At 33.3% G+C, this 22,287-nt stretch overlaps 1 pseudogene; it reads left to right on the top strand.

Annotated features, from left to right (window-relative positions):
• The first annotated feature begins 369 nt into the window (after nucleotides 1–369).
• Nucleotides 370–1,129, top strand: LOC150015814 (high mobility group protein B2 pseudogene; annotated as a pseudogene).
• Nucleotides 1,130–22,287: the final 21,158 nt, after the last annotated feature.

The raw sequence follows: 22,287 nt of genomic DNA, 5'->3' as shown, positions 1-22,287 counted from the left end.
TAATTTTTTATTCTTTAAGGAAGTATAAAAGTAGAGCAATCATGTACATAGCATTATCATTTTTTTAGTCTTTCAGAACAATGATTTGTGCCTGTAATAGCACAGAGTTGGATTTAATGTTTTTGCATGTTCTTTTTTTTTTTTTTTTTTTTTTTTTGGACTTTTGCTGTGATTAGGCAAAAATATCTAAAATTATTTAACTTTTTTCTCATACTAATATATAACATTGGACCACATAAGATAAATAAGGTAGGATCTTCTTGCTTTTAAAAAGAAAATGAGAAAAAAAACTGCCTGAGAATTGGGTAAGTGAAAAACCAGTTCATGCCGGAGCCCAGCGAGGAAAGCGTCTCAACGCCGTCTGTCACCATGACTAAAGGAGACCCCAACAAGCCGAGAGGCAAGATGTCCTCGTATGCCTTCTTCGTGCAGACGTGCTGGGAAGAGCACAAGAAGAAACACCCAGACTCTTCCGTGAACTTTTCCGAATTCTCCAAGAAATGTTCAGAGAGATGGAAGACCACGTCTGCGAAAGAAAAGTCAAAATTTGAAGATATGACGAAGAGTGACAAAGCTCGCTATGACAGGGGGATGAAAAATTATGTTCCTCCCAAAGGTAATAAGAAAGGAAAGAAAAAAAGATCCCAATGCTCCTAAAAGGCCTCCATCTGCCTTCTTCCTGTTTTGCTCTGAACATCGCCCAAAGATCAAAAGTGAACACCCTGGTTTATCCACTGGGGATACTGCAAAAAAATTGGGTGAAATGTGGTCTGAACAGTCAACCATATGAACAGAAAGCAGCTAAGCTAAAGGAGAAGTATGAAAGGGATATTGCTGCATACCATGCCAAAGGCAAAAGTGAAGTGGGAAAGAAGGGTCCTGGCAGGCCAACAGGCTCAAAGGAGAATAATGAACCAGAAGATGAGGAGGAGGAAAAAGAGGAAGAGGATGAAGATGAAGAATAAAAAGCTATCCTGTAATGATGTGTGTGGAGTATGTGTGTGCACTCAGGCAATTGTTTTGCTAAGAATGTGAATTCAAGTGCAGCTCAATATTAGCTTCAGTATAATAACTGTACAGGTTTTTGTATAGCTGGTAAGAATCTTTGTAGAGAAAATACTTTTTCAAAATGCAGGTTGTAGCTTTTCGAGGGGCTACGACATACAGTTAGGTTTTAAGGCTTTGGATGTTAAATGTTTCTAAATATTTAATAGTTTCTTTAATTTCTTGACTTGTGTATGGTAGCACAGCAAACTCAGCAATTAGTATCAATAGTAAATTTTGGGTTTTTTAGAATGTTGCATTTGTTTTTTGGTTTTTTAAATTTGTAATAAAATTATGTATATTAAAAAATAAAATGAAAATGAAATATGCAAGAGAAAATAATGCCGAGTAATAAAAATCAGTAACATCATTTTTAATATACATGATAATGCCTGTATAGAAGACCCTCCAATATTGTAGATGTAAAAAGTTATAATTTCTCTATGGTTTCATCTGCTAATCTACAAAAGTGAAACTGAAGATCTCCAATACAAAAGAACCAATCCTAATGAGTAACAGTGACAATATATTTGCATACTAAGACTTTCTCATGCAGTGGACTTGACCCTCATGATAATTTAATTCCTGTGACAACTGAACATTTTTACCTAATTTGTTTTTCTTGAAATAGAGTAATGATGATCAATTTCTTCCCTTCAGATCTTCAAATATTTTGTTTTTTGCCATGGCAAATGCTTTCAAACTTGAAGATTCAACACAAATATATAAAACTTTATTAGAACTCTATACAAAACCAAAGAATATTAGGCTAATTCGCATAAAATCCCATTTTGTCAAAATAATTAAATGTTAGCAATATCATATGGTACAAAAAATAAGCAAAAGCTTGTAGTATAATCTCTATCTTGAATTGTGACTGCAAGGAGACTTCGTAAAATTAAGAATAGTTATCAAGTGAAATAGTATTTAAAAATAGGAAGGATGAGATGCATTACAATAGATGAAAGTAAGGAAAGTAAATTTCATTTTTTTATTTGTTTATGGATTTGAGAGGAAGGGAGGGAGAGAATGAGAGAAACATCGACTTGTTGCTCCACCCATCTGTGCATTCGGCGGTTGATTCTTGTATGTGCCCTGACCCTGGATCAAACCCACAACTGTGGTGTATAGGGAAGATCCTCTAACCAACTAAGCTCCCAGCTGGGGCCAGGGAAGTAAATTTTAGACTTGGCAGGGGCAAAGGAGTTTTCAAAGTATTAGCAAATGAAAAGAGGAGATTAGCAAGTATTTAGGGCCCACATTAGAGCAGGAACCTAAATAAGAAGAGAAAAGAATAACGTACTTTCTAAAAGGGAAATGTTGCAATGATTAGGAAAGTTGAAAAGTGTCTTGGTTTCTTCTCTAGGTCCTTGAAATATTGAGATCAGGAATGACACTGTGAGCTGTTTAGGCCAATGGCTGGTGAGTAAAAAAATATATGTGGTGCTTTCTGACAGAAATTTGAGAAGTCTGCATGCAATCTCAATAAACAACCCTGTTTCATGGTGGATATTGAAAGCATGTGTTAAGAAGCAGTTTCACTAAGCCAACAAACTGGACAATAAACCAATGAATTGTGTTTACTGAATCATGATGTACTCTATTCTGACTGATAAAGGGAATGACACATATCAACTAATTTTAGGAAAATATTTTTGTTAACTATTGTAAGGATTTCATTGAAGATGCAAAGAAATATTATCAGCATATTTGTCCATTTACAATTTGTTTAAACTACAAAAGGAAAAAATAAGTAAGTGCCAAATAATGAAATATTTATTAAATATTATGAAGATATATATGCAGTTTACTATTTAGACACTAAAATGATTTTTACTATGACCTTATGAATACAAACAGGTAATAACTATGTATAAGCATGTACACCCCCAACACATACACACCGAAGTGTGTCCAGAAGGTATCAGCCATGTAATATGAAAAACAGAGACATGTATGGAAGAAGATACAAGATACAAGAAACATTGTACACAGGACAATGACACATCAGTCTCCTTCCACGTAGGCACCTTAGGACCTCACAAAATTCTCCCAATCACCATCAGCTGCCCCATCTTATTTTCCTGAATCTCATTGATGGTCTGAAATGTCTTCCCTTTCAGAGGTGATTTTAGTTTTGGGAAAAGCCAGAAGTCATAGGGCACCAAATCTGAGCTGTGGGGGTGCTGAGTCACCTGAGTGATTTGATGTTTCACCAAAAATCTTTGCATGAGATGAGAAAGTGGTAAAGGGATTGAAGAGTACAAATTGTTGGTTATAAAATAATTATGAGGATGGAAAGTATAGCAGAAAGAATATAATCAACAAGATTGTGATAATTATGTATGGTGCCAGGTAGGTACTGGAAAATATCAGGGGAAATACTTTATGAAGTATATGATTGTTGAGCCACTATTCTGTACACCTAACACTAATACAAAATTATACTAAATGTAACCTGTAATTGAAAAATAAAATGTGATCTTTAATAATATTCTAAACATATAATTGAAAAAGTATATTTTTATGTTGTAGCTAAGATGCCAAGTTATACCTTCTGATTTCAATGTGATTCATGAATAAATATATAATTAGAGTATTAATGGAAGTCACCTAGCATTTAAAGAGGGAAGGAGAAACTTTTCTGGGGCAATAAAATTAGCTTATAGCATATATTTTTACAATAGTATAAAATCAACAAAGTCGATTTTATTTTGCAGGCCATGGAGACTTGGTTTATTTATTTATTAGTGTTCACAAAATAATTAAAGTGTATAAATACATTCTGCAGGCAAATCACTCAGATCTATAAGGAAGATTAATAAATAGCACACTCGCATAGACAAGGAACAAAATTAACCCAAAATGTCTGTTCAATTCAGTATGTCCCTCCTTGAGATTTGAAGTCTGGATTCCAATTTGATTTTCTATACTATATCAGAGCAATGGATTGTTGTGATTGTTTTATTGGATAAATGGAAAATAAAATATAATTTTATCTAAAATAAGGTATTATTTGTGATCCTCTTTCATAATATTCTCAATGTTGAGAATTTTAGGTAAGTATAATGAAGAAAATTATTGGATTCCCTTTATGTATTCAGGATGTCTTGTAAAAATTGTATTTGCATAAATCAATCAGCAATATGATTTGTTCCTATTGTTTTAAAATTTTGTGATTAGTTCTCTTTGACTATTTTAAGAATTCTGTCATGCCAAAATTATTAATAAGTTTAATCATTGAAAAACATTTTTATTATACTCTGTAAATTAGCCATTTTCCTTAAAACTTCTCGAATCATTTGAGGATTTCAAATTTTCATCAATAATAATAATAATAGCTCAGCTATTTTTTAAAAGTATATAAATGAAAGTAGGACAATTAGGTTAGATTTTAATTTCTTTAAATATGACATTAGAATTCATGTTAGAAAAGACATCTACAATAAAATAGTCACTAATAATTGGACTTTAAAACATTTATTTGCTACATCTCTGGTAGGAAAGTAAGGGAGAAAAAAGAAAAAAGAAATCTATGTCAAACTCAACACAGTGCAGAGAAACACTATTTTAAATCAATCAGATTAAGAAATACATAATATTTAAACAGTTCCCCAGAAAAATCATAAAACTGCAAACACACACATATATTTCAATATAATTCTTTATTTGAATAAGTCACTTATTTATTTTTCCCTGTTTAAGTTATGCATCATGATTTCCAGGCAAGTCACTAAAGCTCTGTGCTTTATAATATGTGAAGATAGCATTAAAGACCATAATAAGAGAAAAGATCTGAAGAAGGTAATAACATAATTGATTTAAGATAATTGATCTTTTGTGTTTACCTATTTAAACTGATAAATGTTTTTTTTCTGAAAATTATCTGAACACACTATTCTCTTTCTAAAACTCTCAATGAAAAATGTTTTTTCCCAATGTATTTTTATTACAAAAGACACTAGAGATTTTTAAAAAGTATTTTCATTAAAACTAAAATAAGCAAGCACTTTAAATTCCTTTTTCATTTTTTAGACTCACAGGCATCTATTTTTTGTCAGTATAATCAGAGTGTACCTACTGAAATGAAACATAACAATCTCAGCTGCCAGCTACAATGTGACTTCTCGCTTCAGACAAATTTAACTACTTTGACATATTATAAAGGGTGTATCTCCAGCATCACCACTATTATCTTTACATTTACAATTATAATTGTCAATAATTAACTTATTCTTTAACATTATTTACTATTACAGCACATATTACATTAAGCGTGAAAAGTATACCTTTCTGATATTTAATTTGTTTATTCTCAATTTATTATTAATTATTCAAATTAAATATAATATTTTTGTTATATCTTTAAGCTTGGCTTGATGACTAAATTGTCACTCTTGTACTTTCCAATACTATTTGTGTAATACAAAACCAATTTCCTTTTCTGTTTTCTATGATTAGGACAAATTCCACAGGCAGTGAATGGAAAGTTCTAGATAGTCAATATTACTGTTTATTAAGTAATTGCAGGTCCTTACATCCCAGATAAAAGGTAGGTTTGCACTTCCTCACCTTTTTTCTTCTTTTTTTAGGTAGTCATTGGCCACACCTTTGTTTTGGCAAATGAATCTAAACAAAACTGATTTAGCAGGCTTTAAGTCGACTCAGTAACCATTGTGAAGTTTAAAAACCGGTATGTGAGTTACTACATCACCTCTGCTCTGCTGCATTGACCTTGGAAGTACGTGCTGATGCGAAGCCTTCATCAGCCTCAGTTAATACAATGATCAGAGCCACCCTGCCCTAGACACATACACACACATACGCAGTGGACATAGAGCATTAGTGATATATAATAGTTGACCATGTTAACGTGTTGTCATTTTTTTGTCATTTGGTAACTCATCACAACTTAGTACAATCTCACTGATTCATAAGGAGATAAATTACACTGAATTTTTTATACAGAATGACATAAAAGCCTTGAAGGAAACACACAAATGATTTTAATGCTATTGGGATTATATCATTATTTTTCTTTATTACAATATGCTGGATTATAAAATTATTTAGAAATAACATTGGAAATTAGAAACACTGCGATACTCTGAACATATCATAGGATTTATAATTCACTTACTCAAAAAAAAATCTATTTTGTGCCTATATGTGTTTATCACTAGGGACATAATAATGAAGTGAACTAAAAAAGCCCTGCCTCTTGGAGTTGTATTCTATGAGGGAATCAAATAAGAAATCTAAGAGAACTAGTTGGTAAAATAATTTCTAGATGAAATATTATTATCAATACCAGTGACCATGATTTTGAAAAGTTTATTTAATAAGTTTATTCATTTATAAAGAAATGCATTACTGAAAAAAGAATATATTCCTTCAAAACTCACTTTCTAAACATTTTCCATTCTTCTTGATGAGGTTTTAAAATGTTGATTCAAGCGATGTGCTAGGCCTTCAATTTGTATCTGTAATCTTTTCTGCATTTTTTAGGGGCAGCGGAAGCTGCTATGTGAGAAGTCATTGATGACCATCAATCTAATTGCAGACCTTTAACTTTCTGAAGCCTTTGTATTTCCCCTTCAGCAATGTAATTCTCCTCATGATTTTACCTATGTCTGTTTCTCTATTAATGTTATATATTACTTCCAAATTGAATCTCTAGCCATGGGCTTTGTTGTGATGTCCTTTCTTAAACTTTCAAAAGCTTTTGTGCATTTTAAGATATGTTTAATGTTAAACATAATTGTAATTTAATATATTTTCAAAGAAGAAATTTCTTAGACTGATTACTTAAATTTTGTTAATCTTTTAATCATAGTAATGCACACATGGAACCTATATGAGCCTATTAACCAATGTCATCCCAATAAATTTAATTTAAAAAAATTATTGTTAAAATGTTAATATTAATTTTAACTTTGAAAATCAAGGGGGGATTAGTTTTTTGTTGATTAAATCATCTTAATCAAAACCTCCTTATTTGTATTAATATTGTCTTATAAGTTTAAAAAGTCAGAGATATCCTTCATTATAGTTTTTACCTTCAAAGACTTTTGCTAACAAATTTAGTTGATTCTTCTTTTAGTTAAATTAAATTTTATTTAACCAGACACTCTTACCAACCTAGTCCATGGCGCTTTTCCTCACATGTACATAATCCAAAAGTTTTCTAAATGATCCTTGTATCCACTTTTGTCTCCAATATCCATAAATTTATCTGCAATCCAGGTTATCAAAAACCCTAAAGAATTAACTCAGGTTATTTAAAAAAAAAAATTTACAGTCTATATCGTATAGGACAAAATCAAATTTATATGCACATACTTACACATTTTTATCTTGCCAACTGTACTACCAAAGCTTTGAGGGCGAAGGCTGTGGTTATAGTTCATTTTATTTCCTAAAGAATTTATCATATGTTTTGCACTTTGTGTGGTGAGTAATTATTAGATCACTATTTTTTACTAACAATTTTAGTAAAATTTTGCAATATTGTGAAAAACATATATATTTGTTGGCCCAATAGTGTTGGGATAAGCTAGTAATTACAACTTTTTTCTTCATCAAAAGCAAAAAAATAGTGACACACATTAGTCAAAATGACAAAACAATATTTATATATAAAGTCTGAATAAAATTTCTTTTTTCTTTTGATATTTTTATTAATATATTTTTTTCTCCTATATTTGGACTCCTCAGGAATTTTTAAAAACTACAGATTATAAGTCATTTTTTTCTGGTCACATGAAAGGTGTATCATTTTATACTATATCACTACTGATGGGGTTTATTAGGATTATTTGATCTGCATTACCCCTGGAATATCCTCATGCTGCTTAATAAGTTCCTTTTTCCTGGACCATAAGAAATATATCCCTGGTTATATTACAAGATGAAGTAATGCCTTCTGGCAGTAGTAAAATGTCTGTGGTATTTCGATTTCTGGTGCCATATTTCATTAAGTTTAGTACCAACCTAAATAATTATTAGATTTGAAACTAAAAAGTTTTGACTTGAGATTTTGACAAGTGCTATATTGATTTAGCTTAGTTAAAATTTACTGCTATTTTTTAAGTTTGTGCATGTTAACTGGTGCCAATTCTCTAGTTTATGTTTTCACAGCTATGCTAATTTTAGTTATCCAAGATTACATAATGCATCCTATGTTCAGAAAACTGTAACTTGAATTTTTTTTTTTTATTTCTGGAAATGAAACTATCATAATTTATGTTGTTAGTTAAAAAGTCTGTGAATTGACTTACATACTATGCTTGTAATATACTATATATTGAAAATCATTTTTCTCCCTCACATTCCTAAACAATGTTTTATTGATAAAATGACCTGATTGCCTAGTTTGAATCTTTTTATTTGTTCTAAAGAATGGGAAGACACAGACACCTAAATGCACTAGTTAATGCATTAACTTTTGGGTCACAATGTCCCAAAACAGTATGGTGGTGAAAAACTAGAAAGTACTTGATTTATTTTTGTGAATTATTATTACCTTTTGAGCCTTTCAATAAAAATATTAGAAATAAGATTTTTCTTATTTACACTATTTCATTATCTCTCTAATGAAACTATTTAAACCATGATTTTTGATGGGTGTTTTCAACAGTCTTTCTAAATCAACCTTGTACATATGTAAAATGAGCAAATTATTCCTGGTGTATATTATATAACATTAGGTTATTTAGCTTTTATCTTGATATGATTGCTATATTTTGAACAGAATGATAAGTATATATCTAGTGTTCAGAAGAAAAGATAGTTGTATTGGTGATCAAGGGTTAACATTTTGTCAAATACAATACATAAAATAAATGTCTCTGTCTCTTCAACAGATAATTATGGAGTAAAAGCTCAAAATGCTCAGGCTTGAGCTCATTTTAATGGTTTATGAATCTGAGAGTTTTTCCAACTCTCTCTGATAATTGTTTTCTCTTATTTGGCTGGACAATATTAGTATGTTAATATCATCCTCATAGAATAGAAAGTATTTACCAGAAATGTTCATTACATATATGTGAATATAAATACAATAATGTTTGGCACACCTATTAACCTCAGTGAGCTTAACTAAAATCACAGTGACTACATATTGCTGAAGAGCTAACCATAGTCTAGATGAGAAATAATGGTGTGGAACATTGGAATTCTCATATATTCTGAAGATAGTATTAAAAAATCAAAGCGAATACATCAAAATCTAGGTTGATGATATGGTTCTATTAATCTAGTATTCTTACTCTTAGTTTATGTGATAGAGTCTCAAATTTGTACAAAAATATAATCAAGTGTGTTTATTATAACAGTGTTTGTACTAGAAGATAATTCTTAAAATTACAACAGCAAAATACCACAGATTGAGTTGCTTCAAGAACAGAAATGTATATACTCACAGTTCTGGAGGCTGAAAGTCCAAGATCAATGTGGGAGCAGATATTGTTTTATGTGAGTCCCTCTCTCTCTTGGGCTTGCAGATGAGCTGCCTTTCCCTGTGTCCTCACATGGACTTTTCTCTATATGTGCATCCTTGCTCTTGTGAATGACACCAGTCCTACTGGATTAGAGCCCAGCCCTCACGATCTTATTTAACCATAATTATTTTTTTAAAGGGTCTATTTCTAAATGGACTCACCCTAGGGCAAGAGTTTCAACAAATAAATTTGATGGTGAGGAAACACAATTCAATCAATAGCTATCAACCAGAAAATGGGTAAAAATTCTACATAATAAAATGTTTAATAGCAATAAAACTAAATTACATCAGTCAGCTTAATCTAAGTTATTCTGCACTACTGAAGGATCTCAAGTCTTTATTTCCAATCTTCTTGTTGTGTAAGGAAATTAATATAATTTTATAACTCCAAGTCTTTGTTTTTTATTTATTTCAGCAAAAATCAGTCTTGACACAATCAAATCTGATTTGGTAGAAAATTTTCAAAGAAAACAGACATAATATACATATTGAAAGGAAATAGAATAGAGATGAAATTTAGGAAAAACTCATTAAGATTTGGGTGTACAAAATATAGCAAATTGACCCTCAAATTAACTTAAAATTAATTCAAAACTGCCAGCTTCAAATTGACTGTAAACATTTCCCAAAATCTCTAAGTTCTTTAGTTCGACTCACTCTTGGTTTTCCACGGTGAGCTCTCCACTCTCAAACTTCCATGTTCCGTAATTCTTGTTTTTGTCAGGGGGTATTTCTCTTTTTCCAAGGGGAAGGTAAACCCTTCAATGTGAACTTCATTAACAGCAGTTTTAGAAACAGTTTCATCTTCTACTTCCTGGCCTCCCTCTTGCAATGCAGAGCCTCTTCTTTCTCTTATTTCAAAACAACGCTTCCACCATATCCTGAAGTTTTCTACTTTTTCTATTTATCCAAAATCAGATTTTATTTATCTATTTTTTTTCCAACTCCCACTCAAGTAGCTTTTTAGAAAAAAATCTTAAACACTCACTTATGAAGTATCTGACACCAAGTCTTTTGTCTTTTCTGTTTGGTTGTCTGCCTTTTGCTTGTTTATGGTTCCTTTATATTCTTCGTGTTAGATATTTGTATTTTGACTATTGACAAACATAGCTAGAGCAAACAGTTTTTACACACCCTGTTTAATATATTTCGATGGTCTTTATTGCTCCTTTTGATAACATGAGATTATTAATTTTAATGTAATCAAATTTATAGTTTTCCATAATGATTATTTTTGCTTTAAGAAATATTTTTCTACTTCAAGTTCATGAAGTTAATTTCTATTTTTTTCTGATTTAACCATTGACATTTGGAGACAAAATTCATTGGTATAAATTATAAATATATATCTTATATATAAATATATATTATATAAATTATACATAAAATATGTAAATATATTTGTAAAAGAAGGGTTAAAATTTATTTTTTATGTGAAAATTTATTTGACCTTATTTCATTTTTGAAAAGACCAACACTTCTTGATTATATCTTCTATCTTATTTTTTAAGTATATTTTATTGATTATGTGATTACAGTAGTCCCAATTTATTTTCCCCTTTGCTCCTTTCTGCCCCATACCCCACTTCCCTCCAGCAAACCCACCCCCCATAGTTCATGTCCATAGGTTGTGCATATAAGTTCTTTGGTTTCACCCTTTCCTATATTATTCTTAACTTCCCTCTGTCTATTTTGTACTAACTGATTATGCTTCTTAATCCCTGCTCCATTTCCCCATTTCTCCCCCTTCCCCCTCCCAGCTGATAATCCTACAAATGATCCCCATACCTATGATTCTGTTCCTATTCTGGTTTGCTTAGTTAGATTTTGTTTTTATTTTTTAGATTCAGTTGTTGATAGTTGTGACTTTGTTGTCATTTCAGTGTTCATAATTTTGATCTTCTTTCTCTTAAGTAAGTCCCTTTGATATTTCATATAATAATGGTGTGGTGATGATGAACTCTCTTAGCTTTACCTTGTCTGGGAAGCAGTTTCTCTGCCCTTCCATTCTAAATGACAGCTTTGCTGGATAAAGTAATCTTGGTTGTGGGTCTTTGCCTTTCATCACATTGAATACTGCTTGCCAGTCCCTTCTGCCTGCAAAGTGTCCTTCGAGAAATCAGCTGATAGTCTTGTAGGTACCCCATTATAGGCAACTCTCCGTTTCTCTCTTGCTGCTTTTAGGATTCTCTCTTTCACTTTTACCTTTGTCATTTTAATCATGATATATGTCTTGGTGTGGTCCCCTCTGGGTTCAGCTCACTCAGGACTCTCTATGCTTCCTGGACTTGTATGTCCATTCCCTTCATAAAATTTGGGAAGTTTTCCTCCATTATTTCTTCACATATGTTCCCAATTTCTTGCTCTACTTCTTCTGGCATCCCTGTGATTCAGATGCTGGCACGTTTAGAGTTGTCCCAGAGGTTCCCAAGCCTTTCCTCATTTTTTCCAATTCCTGTCTTCTCACTCGGCACTGGTTGTCTGTTTTTTTTTCTTCCTTATGTACCAAATCATCAATTTGAACCCCAGTTTTCTTCCCTTCACTATTGGTTTTGTTTGGATTTTCCTTCGTTTCACTTAGCATAGCCTTCACTTTTTCTCTTATGCATTTGCCATACTCAAGCATATCTGTCAAGCCTGTGAACATCTTTATTACCAGTGTTTGGAATTCTGTGTCTGTTAGGTTGGCTATCTCCTCATCACTCGATTCTCCTACTGGAACCCTGATCCGCTCCCTTCTTTGGGCCATACTTCTCTGTCTCCTCATCCTGACAGGCTCCTGTGTTTGCTTGCCTCTGTGTCCCAGTCAGAGCTGTCACTCCTGTTACATTGTAAGGGGCGGAGCCTTAGATATTCATCAGTACAGGGCAACCTGTTTCACCACGTTGTGGTGCTGTGTGTGGGGCAGGGGTCTGAGAGGAAACAATGCTGCCTGCCCAGCACTCATCTGTTTTCCAGGCACTTCTCCCACTTTGTATGGGACGGGTACCTCTCTAGTTGTTGCCCTGGCAGTCGTTCCCAGAGTGGGTGGGTCTGTGGATGTTTTAGGATGGTGGGGGCCCTTTAAACAAGCAAACTCTACTGAGAGACTGGCAGTTTCTTCCTCTGCCCCAGCCCCCACTGGTTTGCACAGTCAGAAGCAATGAGGCTTAATTTTCCCTGGTGCTGAAGCGGTGAGCTGCGTGGTCTGGTGAGGACCTGGGAATGCTCCCCAGGTGTCCCTCCTGACTTTTGAAAATGTGTGACTGTGCTTTCTGCCAGCCTGCCTCGGTCACTGCAGCTTCCATTGCCACCGTGTCCTCTCCACGCCGGCTCCGCCCCTCCTACCTGTCTGGATGAGTATTTCTCCTTTATATCTTTCTTTGTTGGACTTCCACACAGTTTGATTTTCTGAAACTTCTAGTTGTTTCTAGTTTTGAGATAGTTGTATTCCTTCTTAGTTGTGGAGGGAGGGAGATGCAGCGTGTCTGTCTATGCCTCCATCTTGGCTGGAAGTTTCTTTTCTTTTCTTTTTTATTAATCTGGTACAGGTTTGTTTATTTGATAGTGTAATATGTCAACTGGTAATATTTTGGAAACCGAAGTACAACAGTTTCCATTTATAATGGATCATCAAATATTATATTCAGTCCAGTATTACTGTTGTTTGTTTTGTTCTTTTTTTTTAAGTATATTTTATTGATTATATTGTTACAATATTCCAATTTTTCCCCTTTGCTCCCCTCTTCCCAGCACCGCCCTTCTCCCAGCATGCCCTCCCCAGTCCATGCCCATGGGTCATACATACAAGTTCTCTGGCTTCACCCTTTCCTATATTATTCTTTAAAAAAAAATTAATTAATCTTTTAACAATAAAAAATAATAATCACTCCTTCTCAGACTTAAGACCCTTTATAATCTTATAAAGGACAATGGGTGAAGGTCTCGAACTCCTCTACCTGCTTTGAGCTGGACATAGTCATCGTCCTACCTACCCTTGGGTCCAGAAATCCCTAATAAGAGTGGGGGTGTGGAGGGGAGGGTGGCCGTCCCACAAGGGGAAGGATCATGCAGACTCCACGTCAGTTGGCTGTCCCCAAACAACAAAGTGCTTGATTTAACAGGCTGGCATCCTTGTTGTATTCTGGGGGCAGAAAGTCTCTTGATTAGATCTTGATGTCATTTTGTCATATATCAAGGAGCCATATATGTATGTGTCTTTCTCTGAATGCTGCATTCTATTCCAATTCTATTGTATTTTATATTATAATAAGTCAAGATATCTGAGAACTGAAATCCTTCAGATATCATTCCCTAAGATTTTCTTGAACTTTTTTCCTTGATATTTCCGAATAAATGTTATAATTGGATTGTTAATTTCCATGAAACAATCAAACAATTGTTATAATTCTTTTGAATCTGTAAATAAATCTAAAGAGTTGACATTTTTACAAAATTAATCTTCAATCCAAGAACATGGCAATTTTCCCATTTAATTATAGTTTTTAAAATCCATTTAATTAATATAGTTTCACAGTTTTCATTGAAAGATTTGAGACATATCATGCTAGATATAGTCTTAGGCTTTTGATAATTTTATATTACTCCAATTGAAAAAAAATGTATTTTTGTTACTAGTTTAAAGAAACAAAATTATTTTTGTATATCTAAGTTAAAACCTGGACTGCTGTAAAAAAATATTTTAACATTTTTATAGACTGTTCATGGATTCTCTTAGATATTCTAGTACACTAGTGCCATCTATGAATAATGACAGTTGTATTTCTTCTCTTTCCATTCTGAACAAATCTTATTTATTCTTGTCATACTATTATATGTGTTAGGGCCACCATTACTATGCTAAACAAAAGAGTCAACAGTGGCATTTTTGTCTAATTTTTTTTTTATTTCAAGAGTAAAACTTTCAATATTTCACCTTTAAGTAGGAATGCTCTGATGGCTGTTTCATAAAAACTTGTTTTCAGATTTAAACAGTTCATTTTATTCCTAATTTGCTAAGATTTATTTTTATCATAAACTGGTCATAATTTTTATCAAGTTCTTTTTTCTCTATTTATCTAGGTGATCATAAAATATTTCATTCTTCTGTTAATGTGATGACTTACATTGATGATCCTTCAACTATGAAATATCTCATTTATTTCTTGCATAAACTCATTTGCTCTTTTCCTTTTATTGTATATAGTCTCCTAATATTTTCTTTAAAAATTTTTTTCTCTATTCTTGGAGATGTTATCTTTAATTTCAATGTCTGTTTTTGTTTTTGACAAATTTTGGTATAGAAATTCTATATACAAGTTGGGAAATTATTTTATCTATTCTTTGAGAGTGCTTGTGAAAGATGGTATTATTTCCTCTTAATTGTTTAGAATAATTAAGTACTAAAGGCAATTGGATTGGGGGATTTTGGGTTATGATATTTTGTATTCAACTGAATATTAATTTTGTTCTAGTTTCAAGAATTGAATCTTAAATTTTGAAATTTCAAACATATTTTTAAAAAATCAAGTGTAGTTTCCTGCTTTTTATTATGTATCATACTAAGTTTAACTAAATTATTTTTCAAATATTTTTTATATTTTCAATTATAGTTGTACAATATTATATTAGTTTAAGGTGTACAACCCTGTGATTAGACATTTATATAACTTAGAAAGTGATCACCCTGATAAATATAGTACTTATCTGGCACATACATAATTATTACAATATTATTGACTACCTTTCTGATGCTATGCTTTGCATCCTCATGACTGTTTTATAATACCAATTTGTATTTCTTAATCCTTTCACCTTTTCCACACATTCCCCTAAACCCCTTCTTTTCTGGAACTGTCAAAATGTTCTCCGATCTATGAATCTGCTTCTGTTTTGTTTGTTTGTTTATTTTTTTCTTTATATTCTGCATGTAAGTGAAATAATACATTATTTTTCTTTCTCTGTCTGACTTATTTCACTCAGCACAAAATTTTCTAGGTCCATTCATTTTGTCAGAAATGGCAAGATTTCATTCCTTTTTATGATCAAATAATATTCCATTATAGATAAGTACCACATTATTTTTTCCAATTTGTCTATTGATTGGCACTTAGGTAGGTAACATATCTTGGCTATTATAAATAATGCTGCAATTAATATATGGATGTACATTTTTTTTTCTTAAATCAGTGTTTTGGGTTTCTTCTAATAAGTATCCAGAAATGGAATTGCTGGGTCCTTTTTTGTCTCTTTTTACAGGTTGTGATTTAATGTCTCTTTTGTCTAGTCTAAGTATTGCTACTACAGTTTTTTATTTTTCCATTTTTGTTTTTATAAAATGCCTTTTTAATCTTTTTAATTTCCATCTGTGTGTGTCTTTCAATCTGAAGTGAGTGTCTTGTAGACAGCATATTTATGGGCCTTCTTTTCTTATCCATTCAGCCATCTTGTGTCTTTTCATGGCAGCATATAATCCATTGCATTTAAAGCAATAGTTTTTTTTAATTTTTTACTTTAACATTTATTATATTTTTATTACCATTTAGTCCCCTTATACCCTCATCTCTCCAGTAATCCATGTCCATGAATCCTTTTTCTTTTTTGCTCAATCCTTCCACCTCATCATTTTCCCTCACACTAGCTCTCATCTGATAAATTTGTATTTATTGCCATTTTATTATTAACATTTTAAAGTATTTTTCTTGTTCTTCTTCAGAAAGACCCTATAATATTTCTTGTAATATTGACTTGGTGATTATGAACTCCTTTATCTTTTTCTTGCCCGGGGAGATGAGAGCTTTGCTGGGTAGAGTAATGTAAGTTGTAGGTCCTTGCTTTTCATCACTTTGAATATTTTGTGCTGATCCCTTTTGCCCTGAAAAGTTTCTGTTGAGAAATCAGCTGACTGTTTTATGGGAGCTCCCTTGTAGATAAGTGCTTTTCTCTTGCTGCTTTTAAGATTCTTCCATCTTTTGCATTTTTAATTATGATGTGCCTTGATGTGTGCCTCTCTGGGTTCATTTTGTTTAGGGCACTCTGCATTTCCTGGACTTGTATGTCTATTTCCTTTGCCAAGTTAGGAAAGTTTTTTATAATTATTTTTCAATAGGTTTCTAATTTCTTGCTCTCTTTCTTCTCCTTCCAGTACCCCCATGATGCAAATGTTGTCATGCATGATATTGTGCCAGAGGTCCTTTAAACTATCATCATTTTTTAAAATTATTTTTTCATTTTGCTGTTCTGGTTGGATGTTTTCTGCTACTTATATTCTAAATTGCTGATTTGACTCTGCTTCAGCTAATCTACTGTTGATTCCTTCTAGTGTACTCTTTATTTCAGTTATTGTATTCTTCATTATATTCTGACTGGTACTACTTTATACCTTCTACTTCCATTTTTATCTTTTCTGTATTTTGTTGAAGGTCTCACTGAGTTGACTTATTTTTTATCTAAGTTGTTGAGCATCCTTATAACCAGTGTTTTGAACTCTATATCTGCTAGATTACTTGTCTCCGTTTTTTTAGTTTTTTTTCTGGAGTTTTGTTCTGCTCTTTTATTTGGGTACTTTTCTTTGTCTCTCCATTTTGTCTGCTTCCCTGTGTTTGTTTCTATGTATGAGGCAGAGCTGCTATGTCTCCTGGTCTCTGTGGAGTAGCCTTATGTAGTAATTGTCCTGTGGGGCCCAGTGGTGCAGCCTCTCTGATCACCTAAAAGAAGCACTCCAGGTGTCTACTCCTTGCCCCCATTTACACTGTGTGAACCCTCCTGTTCTAGTTAAGTCTTGATTGCTGCTTGCATGTCAATGGGAGGGATTGACCCTCTACACTGATGGGATGCAAGAATCAGCCTCAGCTACAGCAGAGGAGCTGCTGTGCAAATGCCTACCACATGGTGCAGGACTTGCCTTGGCAGGGATCTGGTGACTGCTGAGACTGGCCCTTAAGAGTGTTCCTCATGGAGGTGGATGGGTGGCATTCCAGCATGGTCTGAAGTAGCCCACTGGTTATGCATACTGGCAATGGGGCCTCCAGTGAGGTGCAGGCCAATGCCAGGTACTGCCTGTGCTCTGTGTGGTGCCACTCAGCATGAGCTACAAAGTGATATGCATATTGTTTCCTCTGGTATTGAGAATGGAGGTGCCAGGAGAGGTCAGCTGCAAACTGAGGCCAGATTCCACTAGTTCCAGGCCTGGGGCTGCTTAGCAAATGGTACATAGCATGATGAAGCCAGATGCTGCTTGTTTGGGGTTAGTGGGCCTTTGAGAGATTTTATAAAATCCTGTAGCATGAGCCAAGAATGGCTCTTTGAATGGAAAAACCACTGGAAGTGGCTTGAGTGGGCCCCAAAATTTAGAATGGATGTGGTCTCAGGTAATTACCAGGGCAGAGTAAATAGTGTTAGCCCAGTTGATGAAGACTTAAATATGGTGTCCTTCTGAATCTATAGGGCAAGGGCCCAGCAAAGGAACAGTTACTTCTGATAGTACTTCTGTCTAGATAAAACTGCCCCTTTAGCTCTTACCTTGAATCCAGATGATTAGTTCCTTCCATATGCCCTTGGTGACTTTTAAGCTACTGCCTAGGCACTGAAGCTCAGAATGAGTAAGTCCAAGTAAGTCCATGCATGGGCCTTTTAAGATGAACACCTGGGACTGCAGGAGTCCCCTGTCACCCCCAGACACAATCTCTACTGTTTTCCACAGCAAGAAGTTAAAGGGACTTCTCTTGCCAGCACTGAAACTCTGGACTAGGAAGCCTGGTGTATGGGGCTGGGGATCCTTCCCTTTCAGGGGGGTCTCTACAACTAAGATATCCCTCCCAATTTTTATCCACTACATGTGGGTGTGGGACCAGCCCAGTCTGAGTCCCTGCTCCATCTACCAGTCTGAATTTTGCTTTTTCTTTATATCCTTAGTTGTAGAGACCTTGTTCAGCTAGATTTTAGGCAGTTCTGAATGACCGTAGCTATGTAGTTTAGTTGTAATTTTGATGTGGTTGTGGGAGGATGTGAGTACTTCCTTTACCTATTCTGCCATCTTGTTGGGAAGCCAAGTTTAACCAAATTTGTATGAGAGAAATTTATAAGCACAATAATGAAAGAACTGCTAATGCACTCAAAATGAGCCTAAATGGTAATATAGTGAGGCAAAGGAATATTTCCACATATGAGCATTATGGTAATATGTTAGATTACTTCTTAAAAAACATATATTTAAGGATAGTAGTCTAATTTATTTTATTAAAGACTAACAAATAAGTTAAAAGAAAAACATTTTTAAGTACTATTCTACTTTATTGTTCAAGTAAAAGTATACTTTGTAGAATATGATGTAATAAATTATTCTGAGAGATTGTGGTTTAGGATTGATCTAGTCATCAGCAAAAATGTATATATTCAAATACATTTAAATATTTTAGCAAATTCATGTTATTTATCTAAAATTCTCATTCTTTCTTATGAAGGGGGACTCAAAAAACCTGGAATTTATTTATTAAAAATTGTGTATTTAGTCTTACATTGTTTAAACTTCAGTTACCTTTAAAGTACTCTTCATTTGATGCAATACAGCTATCAAGATATTTTTTACACAGCTCAAAACAGTTTTTGAATTTGTCAATTTTGATGCCTTCAGTGCTTCTGCTGGTTTTGTTTTACCTCTTCCACATCAGCAAATTATTTTCATTTGAAGACATTTTTCATCTGGGGAAACAACAAACAAACAAACAAAACAATTGCTAGGGGCAGGATTGAGTGAATAGGGAGGGTGGGGCATGGGGGGTTCACACCATTTTGGGTCAAAACCTGCTGAACACTCAGTGTAGTGTGGACAGGTGCTCTCATAAATCACACATCATGAAATGGGAAAATACGTAGAAAAAAGTCTTCAAAAAAAATTCACTAAAACCAAATACAGCCTCTCACAACAACACCAGCTGGTACATGATACAGATGGGTTCTTAGAACACTCACTCAGCTGGGGAAGCCTATACTACAAGGAGCCCACCCTCCAGAATATAATTCCAGGGTTTTTTTTTGAGGATTCTCCCTTGTATATAACATCTTAAAATATGGACACGTTTTGTATTAATATTTCTCTTAAAGAAATCATTTAATTTTGGCTGAGTTAAACAATTCAAAATTATAACCAGAAAAGACATGGTTTTCCATAAATAGTAACTACAATTTTATAAATATATTTTATGTTTATATAACTTAAGAATCAGTAGTATAAAAATTTTTGAAGACTCTAAAACAGAAGGAAAATAACAGAGGAAAATATTGTCCATATATTTGCAAGTTTTACATGTTCTTCTTAAATAAATCGAACCTACCATGAAATTAGTAATCTTATTACATGCTTTTGTTTATGGATTTCCTTATTACAAAGAGGAAATTACTTTCCATGTATGATTACAAAAGTAATGTAGCGTATAAGGGATAATTTGAGAGGAATTTCAACTCATCTGTGAGTATTAGTATGCTGTCAGGAAAGTTTAGATAATACTGACTGGTAAGGCTGGTTCATTGTACTGAGAGTTACTCTCTAAAATATTTCCAACCTGACTGAAAATGAATCAATATTAACTAATGAAAGATTATACAACTTTAAAAGAGGCAGACAAACTCTGAAATTTGTGTCTTACTACCTGAAACTTCCATCAGTGTACAGTCTGTGGAATGAAGAATAAAATATCATTACCTTTGACTTACAATTGATTTTAGTAGTTGAAAGACAGTAAACTAATGAATAACAGTAATAATGACAGGAACTAGGGCCTCATGTGTGAAATTTTACTAAAAATTATTATCTGTATTCAAAGCAATGTGAAGGTAATAGGTACAATCTCTCTACCATGATATGCTTCTCCAAATAGCTACACTGATGTTTGAATCAATATGTTTAAAACAGTGGATAATATGCAGAGTTTTCCAATTGAGTACAATAGTACAAAGTGCTGTTAAAAATAGGAGAATCAAAACTCTGAATTTTAATTAGGCTGCTTTTGGCTTCAAGTATAGAAGAGAAAATTATAATCAATAAAATATGCAAATATATTTCCTCACACAACTGTAAGTCCAGAGGTTCATCTGATTCAGTCTAACTAAATCCAGTGGATCTATTCTGTACCTTTCCAATTTCCCTAACAATAAATTCATCTGTCTTTATCTCTAAAGTGAGAGATGCCTTGTGAGAACAAAAAAACTAATGAATGTCAAAGTTTCACAATCCCATTGCACAAAATGAACAGAATGAAAAATAACATATCCTCTGCTTTATTAAGCTCTTTATTTGGAATCAGCTATATGCCAGTCCTGAGGTCAAAGCGATTTTGTAATTAATTGGTTTAGGGATTACCACCAGATTTATTAGACTCATCCTGATAAAGGAAACTATCTTCTATGAAAGAGATACAGTAATCAGAAAAATAAAACTGAATACTTACAAAAGTAGAAATAAAAAATTCATACCTTGGCTAATAAAAATACTACTAAACTCTGTATTTAGCTATCCTTACTGAAGCAATAAAAGTATACTGAAAAGGCAAATATTAACTTTATCTATATGAGGAATTGTCAAAAACAAACAAACAAAGGTCAATGTCCATGTAAAATCTACTCAGTCTTTATACATATTTTCTAATGAGGTCTTCTACCCATTGAGATTATATTCTAGCTAAGAAGAAACACATGCCAATAATTAAATGGACAAGATAACTACATAATGTTAAAGATCTATGAAAAAAAATGAACAAGGAGATATTACAGACTAATAAGAGCCCTGATTACTTTTATTAGAATGATTAGAAAAAATTCCTTTAGGAGATGATCTTTAAGTTTAAAAATGGAACTTGAAAAAAGGGAAAGGGCAGGCAATGGAATAGAAAAGGTTGTTTCAGAAAGAGAAAACAGAAATGGGTAAAGCCCTGGATTTTGCCTGCCCGTACATGCACACACACATGTTCTGTCCTTATGGGGCCAGAACTCACTATGTTAAGGGTGAATGTAAGGTAGAGAAGACTTAAAATGATGAAGCAAATGCAAACTAACAAATATGTAAAGTAGATTAGTGCTGTGGACAAAAAATAAGGTGGGAAGATCTGTTTAAGTGGAAATAATGGGGACAGGTAAAAGGCTGAAATGTTAAATAGAGTACTTGGAGCAGAGCCATAAAAGAGGAATTTGATAAAATGGCAAAAGAAAATGAAAGAACAGGTCATTCAGAACTCTGGGGAAAAAGAAGTTTAGGCATAGGAAAGTGCAAATGCAAAGACTCAAGATGAGAGCTTGCTGGACATTTTTGATAAAAGCAGGAAGACCAGGTAGCTACAACAAAGTAAGCATGTTGGGAAGGCAGAAGGAGCTGAAGCATGTGTGGCATTGGATATCTTGGTGAGAACTTTGATTTTGACTCTGAGATCAAAGCCATTGGAAGATGAGTTGCATAAAATCAGCGATAATCTACATGAACTGACAGATTTTAAAAATCACTGAAGCTGCTGTGTTGCGAATTCAAATGTAAGGGTTGATGGGCAAAACGGAGGGCTTATTAGGATGCTATTGACAAATCTAAGTGGAAGATAAGGTAGATTAAGACAGCAGTAGCAGTGGAGGTAGTAGGGGATCATAGGAGTCTATGTCTTAAAGCAAAAACAGAAAGGATTTGTCGATGGATTAGATGTGGATTTTTTTTAAGTCTGTATAAGGGAAAAATTGTCACCTTCCAAATTTCTTGGTAAAATGGCTATCTCCATGTATATATA

Source organism: Furipterus horrens, unplaced genomic scaffold, assembly GCF_987537825.1.
Source record: "Furipterus horrens unplaced genomic scaffold, mFurHor1.1.pri manual_scaffold_3, whole genome shotgun sequence".
NCBI classification, from domain to species: Eukaryota; Metazoa; Chordata; class Mammalia; order Chiroptera; family Furipteridae; genus Furipterus; species Furipterus horrens.
The sequence above is the reverse complement of the archived record's forward strand: the minus strand, read 5'-3'. Positions and strand labels throughout refer to the sequence as shown.